The sequence below is a fragment of the Protopterus annectens genome, chromosome 3.part1 (genome assembly GCF_019279795.1).
Source record: "Protopterus annectens isolate FY-2018-M chromosome 3.part1, PAN1.0, whole genome shotgun sequence".
Taxonomy (NCBI): Eukaryota; Metazoa; Chordata; order Ceratodontiformes; family Protopteridae; genus Protopterus; species Protopterus annectens.
Genome location: NC_056732.1, coordinates 970063335 through 970081819, shown reverse-complemented (window position 1 = coordinate 970081819; position 18485 = coordinate 970063335).

Genomic DNA, 18485 nt, shown 5'->3' with positions numbered 1-18485 from the left:
GAATGCTGTGATTTAATTAAGTAATTATGTTAATGAGTATAGTATTTAATGGTGTGCCTGAGGGCAGTTCTTTGTTCTGATGAAATCTACATTTGTCTAGATGAAAGCGCTCAACCAAATAAAGAAGAAGTATTAACCAGCATTTTACTGTCGTGGTTGCTTTTGAATCCATCACAGGGAAGCAGATATTCTGTCTGTGTTTCATTTATTGGTGGACTGTTCCCATTTTGGATTTTTTATTATTTGTAGAAATAACTTTCCAAGAGTTGCTTTAACCTTTTTTAATGCTATAAATTTAATATTTAATATAATTAAAAAGAACTGGCTAATTTTAATGGCAAATGAGGAATTCAAGACAATGTTAGGGAATGAACCTAAATTTTCTTTTAAAGCTAAAAAATAAAAAAAAAAATACCAGTTATGTTATAGGGGTCTATATTAGAACATCGAAGTTTCAAAACTTCAAATGTTCTAATATCGAACTCTATTCAGTGAAAGCTGAAAACATCGAACATACAGAACAGCAATTTTTTTCTTAGGGAAGAAATTTTCTTTTCCAAAACACATACACACAACACAAGCACACCAAACAAACAGCAATCCACACAGATATACACCTAAAATCTTACACAGAACCCTACACTAAACTATATACACACCACTAACTATCCACTTACCTTAACCCAAACCCTAAACCTAAGGTCCGTCACTATCGCACACTCACCTCACCCGCACCCTAACCCTAACTCACCTACCCCATCCTAACCCTCATGTCCACACAATTGCACATTTACCTGACCTGTGCCCTAACCCTAACTCACCTAACCCACCCTAACCCTCACATCCACACAATCGCACACATACCTAACCCGCGCCCTAACCCTAACTCACCTAACCTGCCCTAACCCTCGCATCCACACAATTGCACACATTCCTAACCCGCACCCTAACCCTAACTAACCTAACCCTCACTAAATCGCACACTTACCTGAACCTGACCCGTAGCTTTCCACCACAGCACTGAAAATATCGAAGCAACAGAAACAGACAACCAAATTCATTCTCTAGGAAAAAATTTGGTTTTCTGTTGCTTCGATATTTTCAGCTTTCGCTAAATTGGGGTTGATATTAGAACATTCAAAGTTTTGAAACTTTGATGTTCTAATATAGACTGTTATAGGCAGCCCAGGACTGTGGAAGTAATTTCTGAATACTCTGGGACTTTTCCATGTAATAACTGTAGTGCATGTAAATGTATTTTTTCTATTCCCATGTTTAGATATCTTGATACTGGTTGGTGTTATGATCTGAGATCTTATGCAGATTTTAAAACTTCAGATTTTGTCTATTTAGCAATTTGTATTTTTTTTCATGTTTGTATGTACTCAAAACAAATTGCTCATTTAGAGAGCGATTTCTTGAGCATCAGTATGATAAAAAGAAAAATAAACAGTCTAATGCCTTAGCTAAACACGTTAATATGTAGGATAATAAGCAAGTTTTTTAAGTTTCTTGCATTACAATTAATGCATTTCGATTGGGGGGGGGGTGATGAAGTGAATTAAAACAGAATGTCGGGAATTAAAATGGATTTTAGATTTACAGGCTGATAAACATAGAGGTTTAAATGCAGCTGTCTCTTTAAAATCAATACTAAAATCATGTGACTTATTTAAATAACAGATGTAATTAAATGCAATTATAAATAAGCATTTCTAATGGACTATTGTATATGGTCTGAGGACGTGCCACTTTGGCGTGAAAATTGGTTGGTCTTTTTATTGTCTTAAGTTTTATGAGTTTGTATTAGACCGTCCTTTATTTTCTTCATTTCATATGCTTTTTGCCTTAAGTTCTGTAATTCTTCCTATAGGGTACAGCTACCTCTATGCAGGTATTAGAATGATTGTGTAGGATTTCTCTGAAAAGTTAGTCAACAGTGTTCTCAGGTTTTATGGGGACTTGAAATTTTGCCAGGTTATCACTGAATAGTTGGAAGTTAGCTTTAGGGTAATTCTCAAACATGTCAGGGTTAGCTGGGTTTCTGGGTTTTATTCATACTTCAAAGTAGGCTATTTTGTGGTCTGACTTTATCAGTGACCAGATCCAGTATGTTTGCAGCCCTGGAATATTGACAGCCTGGTTCAGGAAATTTGTGTTTGCAAAATCCAGGAATCTCTGTGCCTGCATGTTTGATATCATATATGATTCCCAGTTAATATTGGGCTAATTAAAGTTGTCCATGAATATTTATTTATTACTTTTATTTATTGACATTTGTTCACTGGGAAAGTCTGACTGGGCAAAAGCCCACGTTTAGCAGAGGCCCAGGGAGAAAAGCTCCATTGACAAAATTACTTAGATAAAAGCAAACCAAAGTATAGGTTACACAGATACAAAATAAATTAAAGCTTAATTACATGGATATTCAGAAAAACAAATCAAAAATCCATGGCTAAATAGAATTATTACTTATCTATAAAATGTTAAAAGAGGAGTTACAATAACAGAGATAGAAGATACATGGGGATTATTAGAATAACAAAAAATGGTTCAAGTACAAATTTGGAATATAAGCAATTAGTATCTCACTTTATAGAGTGCCTGAGTAGCAAAAGGAAGGGTTAGGTGGAAAGCAGATAATACTATTGAAATTGTAATAGGATAGAACAGTATGGAAGAAGCAGTGTGAGCTAGACAGGGCTGAAGCATGAGCATAGCCAATTGTTGAATAAATGGCCTTTGAGTATTTTTTTTAAGTAGGCAGCGTTAGTTGTAGATCTGATAGTTTGAGGGAGTGTGCTCCAGATTTTGGCTATGTGATATGAGTAAAGGGAGTCACCAGCACTATTATCGGCTTTGGATATTTGGAAAAGTGATTTTTAGAGGAATATATCACACGATTAGAATCTAGAACAGAAGCTGCCATTAAAAAGGAACAATTTGTAGAGCATATAAAATACACTGCATGATAACTATAAGAATCAATAAGAGGAGGTTAGAAAGGATTGGGAAGAGAGACTGGATAAGCAATTCACAAAGAAACAATGGGAGGATATATGAATGTCTCCCAAATATTCAACGAAATCTAGATTTAGGATTTTTGCTTGGAAATGTTAACATATATATTTTTATACCCCAAGTAGACATCAGAGAATTATTCCTCAGGTAGACAAATGTTGGAGGTGTGTAGTGGAAGAAAGATGTAATTGGGAACATAGTTTCTGGAAGTGCAGTGAGTTGGCAGACTTTAAATTCTCTGCAGGATGCACTGTCAGGGCAGATTAGTGTGACAAGGAAAATTATTTTTCTGAGCTATGGCACAGAATTGAAATTGCCTAGATATGGTAAGGCCTTGCTGTCTCTAATTATGGTGGCTGCCAAAACAGCAATTACTAGAAAATGGAAATCAAAATCTAAGCCAACTATATTAGAAGTAGTGAATATAATAACAGCTATAAAGCAACTGGAACTGAGATCTTTAGAAAAAGGTAGGGGCAAATACATCTGGAGCCTTTCTCCCTGGGCCTCTGCTGAAAATTGGCTTTGTTCCAAGTCAGACTTTCCTGGTTAACAAATGTAAAATAAAAAAATAGGAAAAAATGGGAATTGTGAGAATACACACAGGGATGAATGAGATTTAAAAGAAGATGTGAATTAAATGAGCTACGTATTTGACTGAAACCAATTGGGTAGAATATAAGTGATATATAATGTTTGCAACTGGGATTGTGTCAGTATGGTTTGTGATGTAAATGCTTGCAACTAGGATTGTGTCAGTGTGGTATGTTTTCATTTATATAAATGTATGGTTGCTTATGTAATAAGTGATGGTTTAATAAAGATGTTTCTTGTGTAAAAAAAGGGGCAGGAATTGAATAATTTATGAAATGTTGCTTAGGTTATATGATATATAACAATATATATGAAGCATAATGTTTATTAATTTTAAGTTGTTAATGCAGTTTAATTAGTTGTTTCAGAGTTAGGCGGTGGTGGAATCTGTAAGTAGAATCTGTGGTAAATTTTGCTATTTTGTGTAGCAGGCTTCTAGTTTTCCTAGCAACTCCTAGCAACACTTAGGAGTTTTGTTTGGGATACTGTAGATATAATGGTATTACCCGTATAAGTGATATAAGAAGCAGGAGGGGTGGTCTATGGCTTTTTTGGGTCAAAAGAATATAAATTTGGTTTTGCTTGGGTTAAGAATAAGCTGTGAGTAAGAAAGCAAAGACTCCACTGACTGGTGTGTTATATCTTTAAGTTGTTGTAGAGTAGGAGCGGTGCAGATAAGAGTAGAATCATTGCATACTGGTCAAGGGAGACAGGGTGGGTAGCAGTGTGAAGATTATCAGTAATGATACTAAAGAGAAGGGGTCCTAGGATAGAACCTTGTGGAACCCCCAGACTAACAGGCAGTAAAGGAGAAAGGTCTTGTTACCATTTAACAGCTGGCTGTTGACCAGTTAGTTACTTTTGAAACCATGCAAGGACAGTGTGACTGAGTTTTAGGTCAGAGAGTATGGATTGAAGTTTCTGGTGTGAAATGGTGTCAAAGGCCTTAGACAGATCTAGAAGTATAAATAAAACTAGTTTACCTTCATTTGATTGCTGATGTTAGTAAAACTTAAAAGTGGAGTAGTGGTGCTATGGCTGGGATGAAAATCAAGCTGTGAGTTGGCTAGTAGATTGTTAGTTAAGAGATAGTTCAAAAGTTGTGAGTGAATGCATTTTTCTAATATTTTGGATAGTGGAGATAAAATAGCTATAGGCCTATAACTGGAGAGTTTAGTTGAGTTACCTTCTTTGTGTAGGGAGATTATGTATGAGATTTCCCAAATAAGTGGAACTTAGTGTTCAGAGATCGAGTGGTTGATGAGAATAGAGATACGGTAGGAGATGGCGTCACCTGAACGTTTAAGATATTCCACTGGTAAGTTGTTGACTGCTATGGTTGTAGTATTAAGTTTTCAAACTAATTTTATGGCATTTGTTAGGACAAGATTAAAGGAGAAGGTATTGTCATCCTTGTCGGATGCTAAAGGAATGGTTGGAGGAGATGAGCAGTTGTTTTTTGAGAGTGATAGTATGGTTTCAGTGAAGTATTTGTTAAATTGTGTTGCAGTACTATATAAATTAACTGTGAATGAAGGGATTGGTATCAAGACTTGCCCAGGTTGGAGGAGTTTTTTAATTGGTAACCAGAATTTTTTTGGGCTGTTCTGGTGTTTTATTTGAATGTCACTGTAATAGGTTTTTAGTCTTGTTTGCTGTTCTTTTTAGCTTTACTTCTAATTTGTTGATATGATTCATGGTTGTTTTTGAGATTTATTTATATGCCATAGATCCCAGGCCTTATCACTGAGGTCAAATAGTGCTCTAGTTTTCTTAGTTAGCCATGGGACATAATCTGACTTTGGAGTTCATGTACTTTATTAACAACACTTCTGAGATTCATATTTAGGACTAGTATGACAGATCCTTTCTGGGATAAATTTAATACACTCTGGGGCTTTAATATGGATTGGTTAAGGGGTTGCTTAGCTTGTTTTTGGAGCCAGGGTTTGGGTTAATGTCACCACTAAGTTTAAGATGAGATGCCATGCTTATAAGAGTATTGAAGAGTATTGTTATGGATTTATCATACTTGAGAGAGATGTGAGATGTAGTATTTAGATGGAGTAAAGTACAGGCTGTTTGATCAATGTATTTAGCATTGTAAAGCCTAGGTGATATCACAAAGCATGTGGGTGTTATTTGAAGTGGATAAGGGAAAGGAATAGTATGGGAGGAGAAAGATCTGGATAGTTGAGTATGATAAGAAATTAGATGAGCAGCTAGAGAGAAAATTATGAGTGAAGTAGTGCATAAGAGTAGAATTTTTTTATTTTAAGTACAGTGAATATATAATAGAAAATTAGAATTTAGAGAAGAAAACAAGGTGTAGTATAATTATATTTTAAGTATTAAGTAGACAAAAAATAGAGAGAGCTATAAGTATTTGATAGTAGGTATTATGAAGTGAGAGATGAAGGGGTGGGGAATGTTTAGAGAATGATTAGTTGCAAGATAGGGGTTAGATTAGTGTGACAAGTGAAGTGTGAAGTAAAGCTGTGTATTGCTTCTCATTAAGTAATGGGAGTGGCTTGTTTAAAATAAATTTAGTTGTACTGGACATGGGTGATAATTGGGGGTAGGGTAGGGGAGCGGAGTGAGCCCGAGTGTAGCGAGGGCGAATGGAGTGGGTAGAACCTGGCCACTCTGAGCGCCAAAAAAGCTGTCAATAAACAATAGAACAGGAGGTAAATGCCAGAATTCTCTAAAACTGAATAGCACTCAGATGAACTACTTAAAAGGAAATTCCACATACAGTCACTTTATACATGGTGTGTTTAAAACAACAACAAGGTGTTAAGCAAGCCATGGAGAGCTAACTGGTATAACTGGACAGGAGTTTGCAATACAATATTTCCAACCAGCCTACTTTGCCCAATTTAAGAAGAACTACTATAATACTACTAGAAGATGTGGGGAATCAAGTAGAGATGAGGGGAATCAAGCAACTAACTTCACTGTTTGGAAGGTGAGTGTTTCCAATGGGTTTTCTGGGTCATAGAGGGAACCTGTAGCTTGCAAGGAAATGGTATAAGATAATGCCTATGGTGATCTGCAAATATAGAAGCTCAAGTGTATTATCTTGTTTCTCCAACTTTGAGATATATTTATTTTTGAAGTAAATACAGACACCTCCACCTTTTGTCTCTGTCTGGTCTAAATGTGTGGAAGCCATTATATTATTATATATATTATATATATTATATATTACCTATTATATATTATATATTATATTATATATTATTGTATATTATATTACTTATATTATTATATATAACATAATATTATATTACAGCCTTGCAATGGCATTGTGCTCTCCATAGCTTTAAAACATGCCTCAGTGACTGCATGGACATCAGCTTTCTCTAGGGTCAGGAGAGCTTGTATAGAATCTCTAAACACATTGGTTCTATCAGACAATCAGTTGCCTATTCAAAGCACAATGCATGGATTTATATTCAGATTTACAAGTCTGTCAATAATCCCTGCATGGTTAATAGTGTCAAAGATCATGACCATGTTCAAATTTGGTATATGTACTGCTAATACGCTATACTCTACTTCTGTTACTTTTTCAAATTAATGAGGTTCAATAGGCAGGACCTTCCTTGACAAAAAGCCAATTTGGTGACGTCCAGCGATAAGAGATTTGAAGTTGTCCCAAATTAATGAAGTCTGAGATAATATGCTCTATAGCTTTACATATGAGGTTAGTGAAGCTAATAGCTTCCAGGGTCTGTGGCTAAGCCATCCTTGTGTAATGACATTACAGTGTCTGTTTTCTAGCTTACAGAAATGCAAGGAGTGAAACGGCTTAGATTAAAGAGATCAGTCAGTGGTTCAGATAGGTGATATTTGGCACTGATTATCACACAGCCTGGTATATCATCACAACCTGTTGATGAAGTGTTTTTAGCTTTTGAGTTTCTGATTTAAAACTGGTTATAAAAGTACTCAGTCACAACTTACAAGTCGCTGGACATATATAACTGAAGCCTGAGTAATTCTATGTATTTTCAGTCTTTTCTTATGGAAACTTGCATTCATTGGACTTCTTAAAATTCTGTGGCATTTGGCCTTGCAAAATCCATGGTTAGTCTCATATTTCCCTGCAACACTCACTCTTATATATTACTATTTACAAAAAAGCTTTAGTTAGCCTGTGCTGAGGATGCCATTAGTTTAAGAAAACAGACTTTTGTTTTAAAACTTCGTTTAGATGATGACATTCTATTCCTAAATAGTTATGCAAAAGTATGGGACTGGTGCATGACAAAACTGAATATCATAGCCCTAGATGAGTCATAAAATGTCTAGATACACAACTACATATTTGTATGCACCATACCTCCCAATCTCATGACACAAAAATTCTAGACAAAACCAAAAGTAATGGGAGGACAGAGGCTCAAAAATAGTAACAAATTTTACATGTTGCTCTTTGAAAGTTGCTAAAATAACAGGTCTTGCATTGGCATGCATTTTTCTGAAGGATATATAGTCTGAACCGCTAATGTCTGTCATAATTTAGTAACTTTATTCTTTAAAGATTTAGCAAAAAAAAAAACACAGATTACATGAGGAACAGACCAAATATATGAGGCAAAGATCTGGAAATTCTGTGAAAATCTGGACAGTTGCAAGGTATGGTATGCACATCTGCATGTCTGGAAACTCTAGCTTCATAGTAGTTATATAATGTAAGGTCATAACATCATACATTTTTCACAAACATGTGAATCACAGAGCAAGGTGTGTAGGTTATCCTGTCATTTGTGGTGGTCTAAATGTGAACTGAACTGATCATAGAAACATTGAAAGAGAAGTCCCCAGTGGCCATTCATAATTGATGTGTTCAGCAGCCATTGTATGTGCAGGAATGGATATAATCCAGTCAACAAATTGTGTTATGTCAGATCAAATAGGTAAAAGCTGGATGTTGACTTCTGCTGTGATTTTGAATTACATTTCAATATACAAAATACCTTGCAATAGCAGACTGCATCCCAGGGTGCATTCTTTAACTTGCTTTTATTAAATTATTACTGCTCCTCAAATATCACATTTGTATTAATGTTTCAGCAGGATTATTAAACTGTACTCTAACACCATAGCTTGATAATAATCATATTAGCTGAAAGAACTGGTAAAATAAGGCTAAGTGATTTTCAGATGTAGTTACTTTTTATTTGTTTGCGGTTGTTGGAGATTGAAAAAAAAGAATGGTTAATCAGGAAAAAAAATTGACCTCATGAAATGGCAGACACCAATTTGATTAAGTTCATGGTTTGCAGATAACTGTTTAGAACTTCTTAAGCTCATAAAAGGTATATTTTAGTTACAAGTTATTAATGACCAGGTAGCTGCTTCACTGGACAATTTTGTTTCTTCAAACTAAAAAGTGAACTATGTGCAAGTAATTTCAGAACTGATAAATTTTAAAGCAGTCACTTTCAGATGATTAAAAGAAGTGGTCGGCTTGAAGATGAAACTAATTTTTTTTGATGAAGCAATCTTTGTAAAAAAAAAAATAAAATAAAATAAACAGTAAACACTATTGATTTTACCACTGTATTTTTGAAGTCATAATTCAGCTTTACTTTCAATCAAATAGTTAATGAAAATCCCAACAGGAATAAAGGCTTAATTAATGCAGAACATGGTAATAAATATTTAGTATTTAAAAATAATGTTTAAATTAATTTTTAATCAATGAGTATTACTGTGGTTAATTAATTCTAGTACTAATAATAAAAGTAATAAGAATGGAGTGTTTTGATTATCTCTTTAAAAATTTCTTAAGAAGTTGTGGAGAAAAATAAGGTTATTTAGCCATTGCTAGATGACTTTGAAAATGACTTTTGCGTAGATTGGTTAAGCTTGCATGTTTATACTCTTCTCTTATTAAATATTTCATGCAAGTCCGCCTTCCTATTGAAAGAGTAAGGACTTTCCTTCAGTGCTAGTGATTTATGTTTGAGTGATGACCAGCATATTACAGAGATGGCTACTGAAGTAAGTAAAGCTATCTGGGGCTGAGGGCGCAATGCCCAGTAATCTCCATGGCACAGCTGCTGGCACAGTACAAGGGAATTCTACTGGTGACTAGTAAGCAAGGCCTTTGGCTGCTAGCACATATGAAAATGCATACTAGACCCACCTGAGGCCAATCCAGGGGTGCTGTGATTAATGGGTCATAACACCCTAGCACCACAGGATATTGAGAAATAGAGACACAATCATGAGATGCCAGCAAAAAGCAAATGAGGTGCAATGGGATTTCAAAGAGAGAAAGGCATCTCCAAGAGACGACAGTACTGAATAGTGATAGATAGAAGAATAATAACATGTGGTCTTTGTTTACAGAGAAATATATTCTGTATTCTTAAAATATTACCTGAAAAAAGGACCGTCATTGCTGTACAGTGACCATTTATATTCAAGCACTTATGAATTACAACAAAAAATGTTATGCGCTGCAATGTTCTGACATATAAACTGATGTTATTGTATTATTTGGAAATCCTTGTTCTCTGCATATACATGCCTTTGTATACAGATCACGGCTGAACGGATCATCTCACCAGCCCAACTATCCAACTGACACAAAAATGCATAAAAATATAACTAATTAATATATGTATGTGTACCTATATCTAGCTATGTATAAACACATACATGCACACACACACACACACACACACACACACACACACACACACACACATACACACACACACACACACACACACACACACACACACACACACACACACACACACACACACACAGATATACATGCATACAAACATGAGCAAACACATTTGTTTGCATACATACAGACAAAGGGCATGGAGACAGATGTACATATGTATGTATGTATGTATGCATGTATGCACGTGCAAGCACACACAGATGGGGCCTACTGTAAAGCATACAAAATATCTTGCAGTATAGGTTTATACAAAAGATTACATGATGAGTGCTAAATCAACCACCTTAATCTTGCAGTACAAGATATTTATTTAACTCATGTATTTCAGCTTTGTTTTTTTTTCTGTGTGTTCTTTTCTGTCAGGAATAATGTTTTCCAATTACTCTAATGGGCTTCTTTTATTGCTTAAGCTTCTATTAAATGGGATTTCAGGAAGTTTGTTTAAAATTTTTATGGCTGGAGAATCTCATTAATGACTGGCCTTTTGGCCTCCTTCTGAGATTAATTTTTATTATTTCTTGAAATGTTTCAGTTTTAGTTTTAGAAGTGTAGTTGGGGATATGTGATGATATGTTACTTGTATAACTTATTTATACCTTTTAGCTGCAATAAATAGAAATCATCACCTCTGTTGACAATGCTGCTTTCCTTTTTGCTAGTTATGATGAGTGTTTTGCTTTCATTTCTGAGGTAGCTTGGTTGGATATACAAGTAATGCAACACCTTTCTCCAGGGCAGTTGCTTTTTGGGCAGCATACAACGTACTCAAACCTTTCTGACAGAAAATGTTGCTAAAATTAATAGTTGCAGAATGACAGCAACGTAGCACTACAGTGGCAACTTCAAACAGATCTTTCATCAATAATAATATTCATAATAATAATGATAATAATAATAATATTAATAATAATAATAATAACAGACAAGTAATTTAAGAGTTGTACCATTGGATTTACAATTAATATTAATGAGCGATATCTTGTTATGTAGTTGACAGGAAACTGGCTATTTTATTTGACGTGAAGGTATGAATGTATTTTTTAAATTTAATGCTACAGTTTGAAATGTTGATTTTTTTATTCCCACACTGGATCAGCCTAAAACTCCCCTACTTTAACTCAGTTGCTAATATTTCAATTTCAATGTGTTTGCCATATAATCCATTCATTCCTGCATTTATAACAGTTATTTAGTATGAAGCAGGTCAGTTTCCTAGTCGTGGGGCAGACTATCCTCCTACAATTTGCACCCTCCCACCTTTGTGACGGCTCCTCTATTTCTATAACTACTGCCAGTCTGAGGACCATTCCTCTTCACAGTCCCTGTGATACATGTACATGTATGCTGGCAGTACATGCTTGCAACCTTGTTCCATGGGGGCAATGCTTAGTGCTCCCACTAGGTGTCACTCAAATAATGAACCAGAACTGCCTTCCTTTTCCCAATATGGGCAAGCCTGCAGCAGCCACTCACTTCCTTTGTTCCTCCCCTACAAGATACTACAGGAGTCTGAGCCACTAGATGAACTTGAACTACCTGCTTTTGTTTGAAATAAGTGGAACAGTGGGAGGGTGTATGGGATGTCCATTCCTTTGTGTACAAGGAATATGCAACCATAACTCTCAACCTTCCATCTCTTAAATGAGGAATAGAGTCTCTAATCATGTGGAGCAAATGGGCAAAATATGGAACACCTGCCAAAAGTTTACTACCGTCTTCAATTATGAAGGTCACAGGATGGTTAAAGTATGCTACTTTATACTTAGAATATGTTCTTTTGATTAATCAATATGATTAAGTACCACTGATCATGGATATCAGTTCAAATATTTTTAATACCGAATGTGTGACAGATGCTTTCAATGTGGAACTCTGAGGAACATGGACTTTTTAATACCCAAAATGAGGAACGTTCCTCATAATGAGATACTCTTGAGAGGTATGTATGCAGCATTAACTGTCTTAGCTACAATGGGCCTTTCTGTTGCCTACTGGGGACACACTAGGAATATTGTAGGTGTCCACCTCACAAATTCTGAACATGCTCCATGAAATTATGCTGTAGTATGTGGATGAGTGTATCTGCTTCCCTATGGCTGTAGAGGAGACAACCACTACAATGCAGGTATTTTCCAAAATTGCTTGGTTATTTGAGTAATTTTGAAGCTTTTATTTTATACACATTGCCACCGAGCCTCCACCTTGACCTAAGGGTTTGCTATACAGCAATGGAAAAGTCTTCCATGCACTTAAATGCCTGGTGATCTGAAATGCACAGATAATGATTTACAATGCACCACCTGGCCAGTTTTAATGATTCATCTTTTCAGTTCATATCTGTGTATTACCAAAACAAATAAATAAAATGGCTTTGACTGAATAGCAAATATTCATTTAATATGCATTCTGTTAAGCACTGCTATAGCAATGGTAATATTAAAAGGATACTGTCAAACCTTTACTAGTTAATCTAGATTTTCTCATTCATTCCATATTCAGATTTATTATTCAGACCTGTGCATTGAGTGAAGCAATGATACTGCTTGGGATGTTAGGCAAATGGATGTCATTAACTAACAGTATTTCTGTTAAACTTTGACACAATACATGTATTACACATATAGGGCTATTGCCTGCCAGTACAGTAGTAAAGCATACTTTTGGTCCTGTTCTTGGAAAACAAAATTACCCCATCCATTTCACAATCTTTATTCTTTGTAAGCTTGTGTATTGCACAAAGCAGTGTTGCAGTTAGTGTGCATTGAACATACTGGTATCACAGAATAGCACTGTTTATTACAGTATAAGTTGCACAAAGCAGTGATACTATCTGTGTAATGTGAAAACATATGGACACCTCTGCAAGAAATCAATACTCCACAAACATTTTCTTCATCTTTACTTGGGACACTTGTGTGTTGGGCAAGATTGCAACTGCTAGTGTGTCTGTATAGCTAGAGATATACAAAACTGAATATATTTTTCTGGGACTTCAGAGTTGTGTACTGGTAATTGTTGTTTGACTAATTTTATATCATTGCTGGCTGACTTCAGAGTTGTGCACTGTTATTTTTGCTTCACTGTATAGTTTTTCAGATCTCTGCTGAAGGTGTCCCCCCCCTTATTTCTCTGTGTCTTAAGTTGGTATAACTGGTTTTACATCCTGTGTGTTATCTGACTATCTCAAGGATTACCTGCATAAAATTAGACCCTCCTAGTAACAGCCTGCATATCAATGCTGGAGCCTTCCTGTGTCCTGACAGAGTGCTCTTCAGACTATCTGGAGATATACAGAGCTGAGTATATTTTTCTGGCACTTCAGAGTTGTGTACTGGTAATTGTTGTTTGACTAATTTTATATCATTGCTGGCTGACTTCAGGGTTGTGCACTGTTATTTTTGCTTCACTGTATAGTTTTTCAGATCTCTGCTGAAGGTGTTTTTCCCCTCCCCCTATTTCTCTGTGTCGTAAGTTGGTATAAATGGTTTTACATCCTGTGTGTTATCTGACTATCTCAAGGATTACTTGCATAAAATTAGACCCTCTTAGTAACAGCCTGCATATCATTCCTGGAGCCTTCCTGTGTCCTGACAAAGTGCTCTTCAAACTATCTGGAGATATACAGAGCTGAGTATATTTTTCTGGCACTTCAGATTTGTGTACTGGTAATTGTTGTTTGACTAATTTTATATCAATGCTGGCTGACTTCAGAGTTGTGCACTGTTATTTTTGCTTCACTGTATAGTTTTTCAGATCTCTGCTGAAAGTGTTGGTTTTCCTATACCCACCCTCCGTATTCCTGTTTTGTTGTTTAAATTTGGAGGCTTTTGCAGTTGCCCGCCCCCACTGTAGATTTGATCTGGGACACCCCCCCAGTCCCATCTCTTTACCTCATTTTACCTAATTCCTTCTATACTTGTTTTTAGAAATTTTTAATTTAATTGTATTTTTTAAACTGTTTGGTCTAACATTGCTACATACTCAAGTGTGCTAGCTTGCACTGTGTTTTAATTGTTTTTACTACTGTTTTAGCTACTTCTCTCTGTCTCTCTCTCTCTATATATATATATATATATATATATATATATATATATATATATATATAAATACCTTTCCTGTAACTAGTGTAGTCCAGATTCAGATTTGCTGTATCCAGGACTGTATGTAAGCTTCTGAGCCCCCCCCCAAAAAAAAGAAAACGCTTTCTGTGTTAGAGGGAAGCCTTCTAGCTTATCAGTGGGAGTGGTAAGCACTAGGTAACCTATCTACCACATAAGGAGTGGTTCTGGCCCAGAAATTGTAGTTATTGGCCGTTTGGGCAGTTTTTCCATCTCTCTCAACTTTCTGATTTAAAAGCCCGCATTTGCACTTGTGCCCCCCCTTTCCTGCAACTAGTTTATTCCAGATACAGATTCTTAGTTTTAGCACTTGAATTTACTTATTCATGATCTGCACTTGTTCAGAACTTGTAAGCAATAAATAACTTACTAATTACTACAGCACTCAACCTTCCTCATTACCTAGAGGAAACAGTTTTGGTACTTACTTTCCTCACTTGCTTAGAGAAAAACAGCTCTTGTACTCACTTTCCTCACTTATCTAGAGGAAAATAGTTTTTTATTCAGGCATGTCCAAGGGTCAGCTCCCAGTGTTCTCTCCTGTCTATCTGATGAATCTGGGCATCTTGGGGCAATGTAGAAATTGCCTCATGTACACAGACAACCCTCTCCTACTACCACCCAACACTACAACCTGTGAGAGATGCACTTATCTAGCCAAACTGGAGGTAAAGCTCTCTCCACTCAAGACTGAACTTAACAGTCTAGAGGAGAAGGGAAACACTTGCACCACACCACACTCATCACATAGTCCCACTAAATCTACACCACCAAAATCCAAACATAGAAACACAAAAACATTAGCAGAGGCTCTCAATAATAATCTGCTCAAGCAACAGAGACCTCCAAAGCAGAAATGCAAGCAACCACCACCCCACAACACAACCCAAATAACACATAGCCCACAGACTCAGTGTGCCACTCAACTACAGCCAATAAGGCAAAACAACATACCCAACACACTAGTCACAGGGGACTCTATACTCAGGCACACTGATTTGCTTGTCGGGTGCCAGGATCCGCCACATAACCCACGCACTCAGGTCACTCCACAACAAGTACAAATATGACTCTGTCATTGTCCATGTTGGTGTGAACGACCTGAGACGTACCTCCCTGGACTACATGAAAAGAGACATGCAAGAGCTCTCTGACCTTGTAGCCTAGGCAGGTATGATCCTAGCCCTGAGTAGCATTCTGCCATCACTCAGAATGGTGCTGCAGTACAAGGGCAAAATGATTGACTTCAACAATTGGCTAAGCTTCTGGTGCCATTCTAAAGGGATCCAGTACCTGTCTGCCTGGGATGACATGGTCAACAGACCACGATACTTTTTGCCAGAGATGGCCTACACCTGTCACCCCTGGGATTCTGTTTACTGGTGAAGGTTCTTGCCACCCCTATAGAGCCTTTTTTAGGCAAGGTTGAAATGACAAATTCACAACCATAACAGGAACAGGCAAGCTAAAACTTAGGGTGATGCTACTCAATGCTAGAAGTCTAAATCTCAAAATGCACTCACTCGAGGCACTCCTTAAAATGGAGAACATTGATATCTGTGCAGTGACTGAGACCTGGTTCAAGGCTCCAGAGAGCACACCTGCACTACCAGGCTATAACTCATACCACACTTTTCGGCCATGTAGCCTGGACCGGAACACCAAAGGTGGAGGTGTGTCCATATTCATTAAGGATATCCACACCTCCAGGCTAGTTGCTCAGCATAATGCATCCAAGGTTATCCAAGTTCAACTAACTCTGGGCAAAACTGCAATCCAAATTGTAGCTTGCTACAGATCACCCACTTTGCCCTAGGATTCCCACTCCTCTTTTCTTGATGTACTGGAAAATATTACGGTTCAACCAAACACCCTAATAATGAGCGATTTCAACTACCCCACCATTAACTGGGAAAACTACTCATGTACCAACTCCTTCACTCAATGCTTTCTGGAATTCATAAACTCCAATGCCCTGGATCAACTTATCCACACCCCCACCAGAGGCAACAATATCCTAGATCTAGTCATTACCAACATGACTGACCGGTGTTCCACACTTGAAGTCAACGCCTCATTGGTCCAATCCGACCATAAGCTAATTACTCTAGATATCCACATCCTGCCTCCACACCCCATTAAGGAAACCATGGTAAAAAATTTCTCCAAAGCCAACTTCATGCTTCTTAAGACAAAAGTGGTGAACTTCATGACACCCATGCAGATGGACAATACAGTTACGACTACTGAATCCTATACAATTGCACCTTATAAGCACTTACATGAGTGCATGGATCGTGCTATGCCAAACAGAACCAAGACGCTATCCTCCAAAAAAAGGAAGCCAATCTCGTGGTCCCCTGCCATAAACAAACTGTACAACAGAAGGAAGTAACTGTTGCAAAAGACAGCAAAATCCCATGAGTGGAGGAGCTCCCTGGTCAACCTCAGTAAGAAGCTGCGATCCCTGATAAAATCCTTCAAAGCTAGTTAAGAAAACAAAATTGCCACTGATTCTAAAGACAACCACAAAGCATTCTATAGCTATATCAAGAATCTCAATGGCAACACTCAGATATGCTCTGAGTTACAGCACAATGGCACTAAATATACAGACCCAACTGATATTGCCAACATCCTGGCAGATAGGTTCAGTGCTAATTTTGCCCCCATCTCACCCCCTAAAGAACCCTATATCGGAAGAATGCAAAGTTCCTGTAATCACGGCTGCACAGGTAAAAACCACACTCTCCAAAGCCAAGAACAGAGCATCCATGGGACCAGACAACATCCCTGGCTGCGTTATACATGAACTACAGAATGAACTGGCACCCCACCTAAGTACCATGTTCAATCATAGCCTCACCTCAGGCTTTGTGCCTGATGAATGGCGCACAGTGACGGTTATCCCACTCCACAAAGGGGGAGCCACCACGGACCCCGGGAACTACCGCCCCATTAGCCTGACAAGCCTGGTCTGCAAGGCCATGGAAGGTATCATCATGGAACTTATAAACAAAGACATTGGTAATCTCCAAACTCTGGACCCCACCCAGTTTGGGTTTGTAAAAGGCAGATCATGTCTCCTTAACCTGATAGACTTCTTTGTTTTCATCTTTTCTTTTTCAGTCACCAAAGCCGTAGACAAGAGTAAGTTGGTTCACACAGCCTATCTAGATCTTGCCAAGGCTTTCCACGCCATCCCCCACTCTGGAATTATAGATAAACTCACTAAACTAGGTATAAATCCCTATGTCACAAGATGGGTCACCAACTGGCTCACTGACAGAACCCACATTGTGAAAGTAGCAGACTCCAAATCCGACTTCAGACCAGTGACAAGTAGAGCACCACAGGGTTTAGTCCTGGTTCGTCTCCTGTTTGGTATCTACTTCTCTGAAGTACAGGCTAACACAGAAGGTCATTGGCTAATGACGTTTGCAGATGACTGCAAACTAAGAGCCATAATTGAAACTCCTAACGATGTGGACATCCTACAAAAGGGCCTCACTGAGACAGATGCCTGGTGTCAAAGCCATGGCCTCAAGCTAAATGACAAAAAGTGCATTGTCATCCCCTTTGGTAAAAACTTTGTACCCATGAACTACAACATAGGCAGTAGTATACTTAACACCGAAAGTGTGATAAGAGACCTTGGGACACAGGTGGACAGTAGTCTCTCCTTTGATAATCACATCACCACAGTAGTCAGGAAATCCTTCTACATGGCACACCTCATCACAAAAGGTTTCTCATCCAGAAAAAAAGAGGTCATTGTTTCCCTCTACTCATCACTCATTAGACCCATTATAGAGTACAATGCCCCTTTTGGTATGTACCTTACAAGACATCTACAACAACTGGAAAAGCCGCAGAAATACCTCACAAAGAGGATTACTGGCCTCAAACAGATGCCCTACGGAGACCATCTCAAAAAACTCCAGCTTTACTCCATCGCATATCGCCTACTCAGAGGTGATCTCTGCCTAACATACAAAGCTATGTCAAACCCAGAGCTGTTGGACATGCTCAACTTA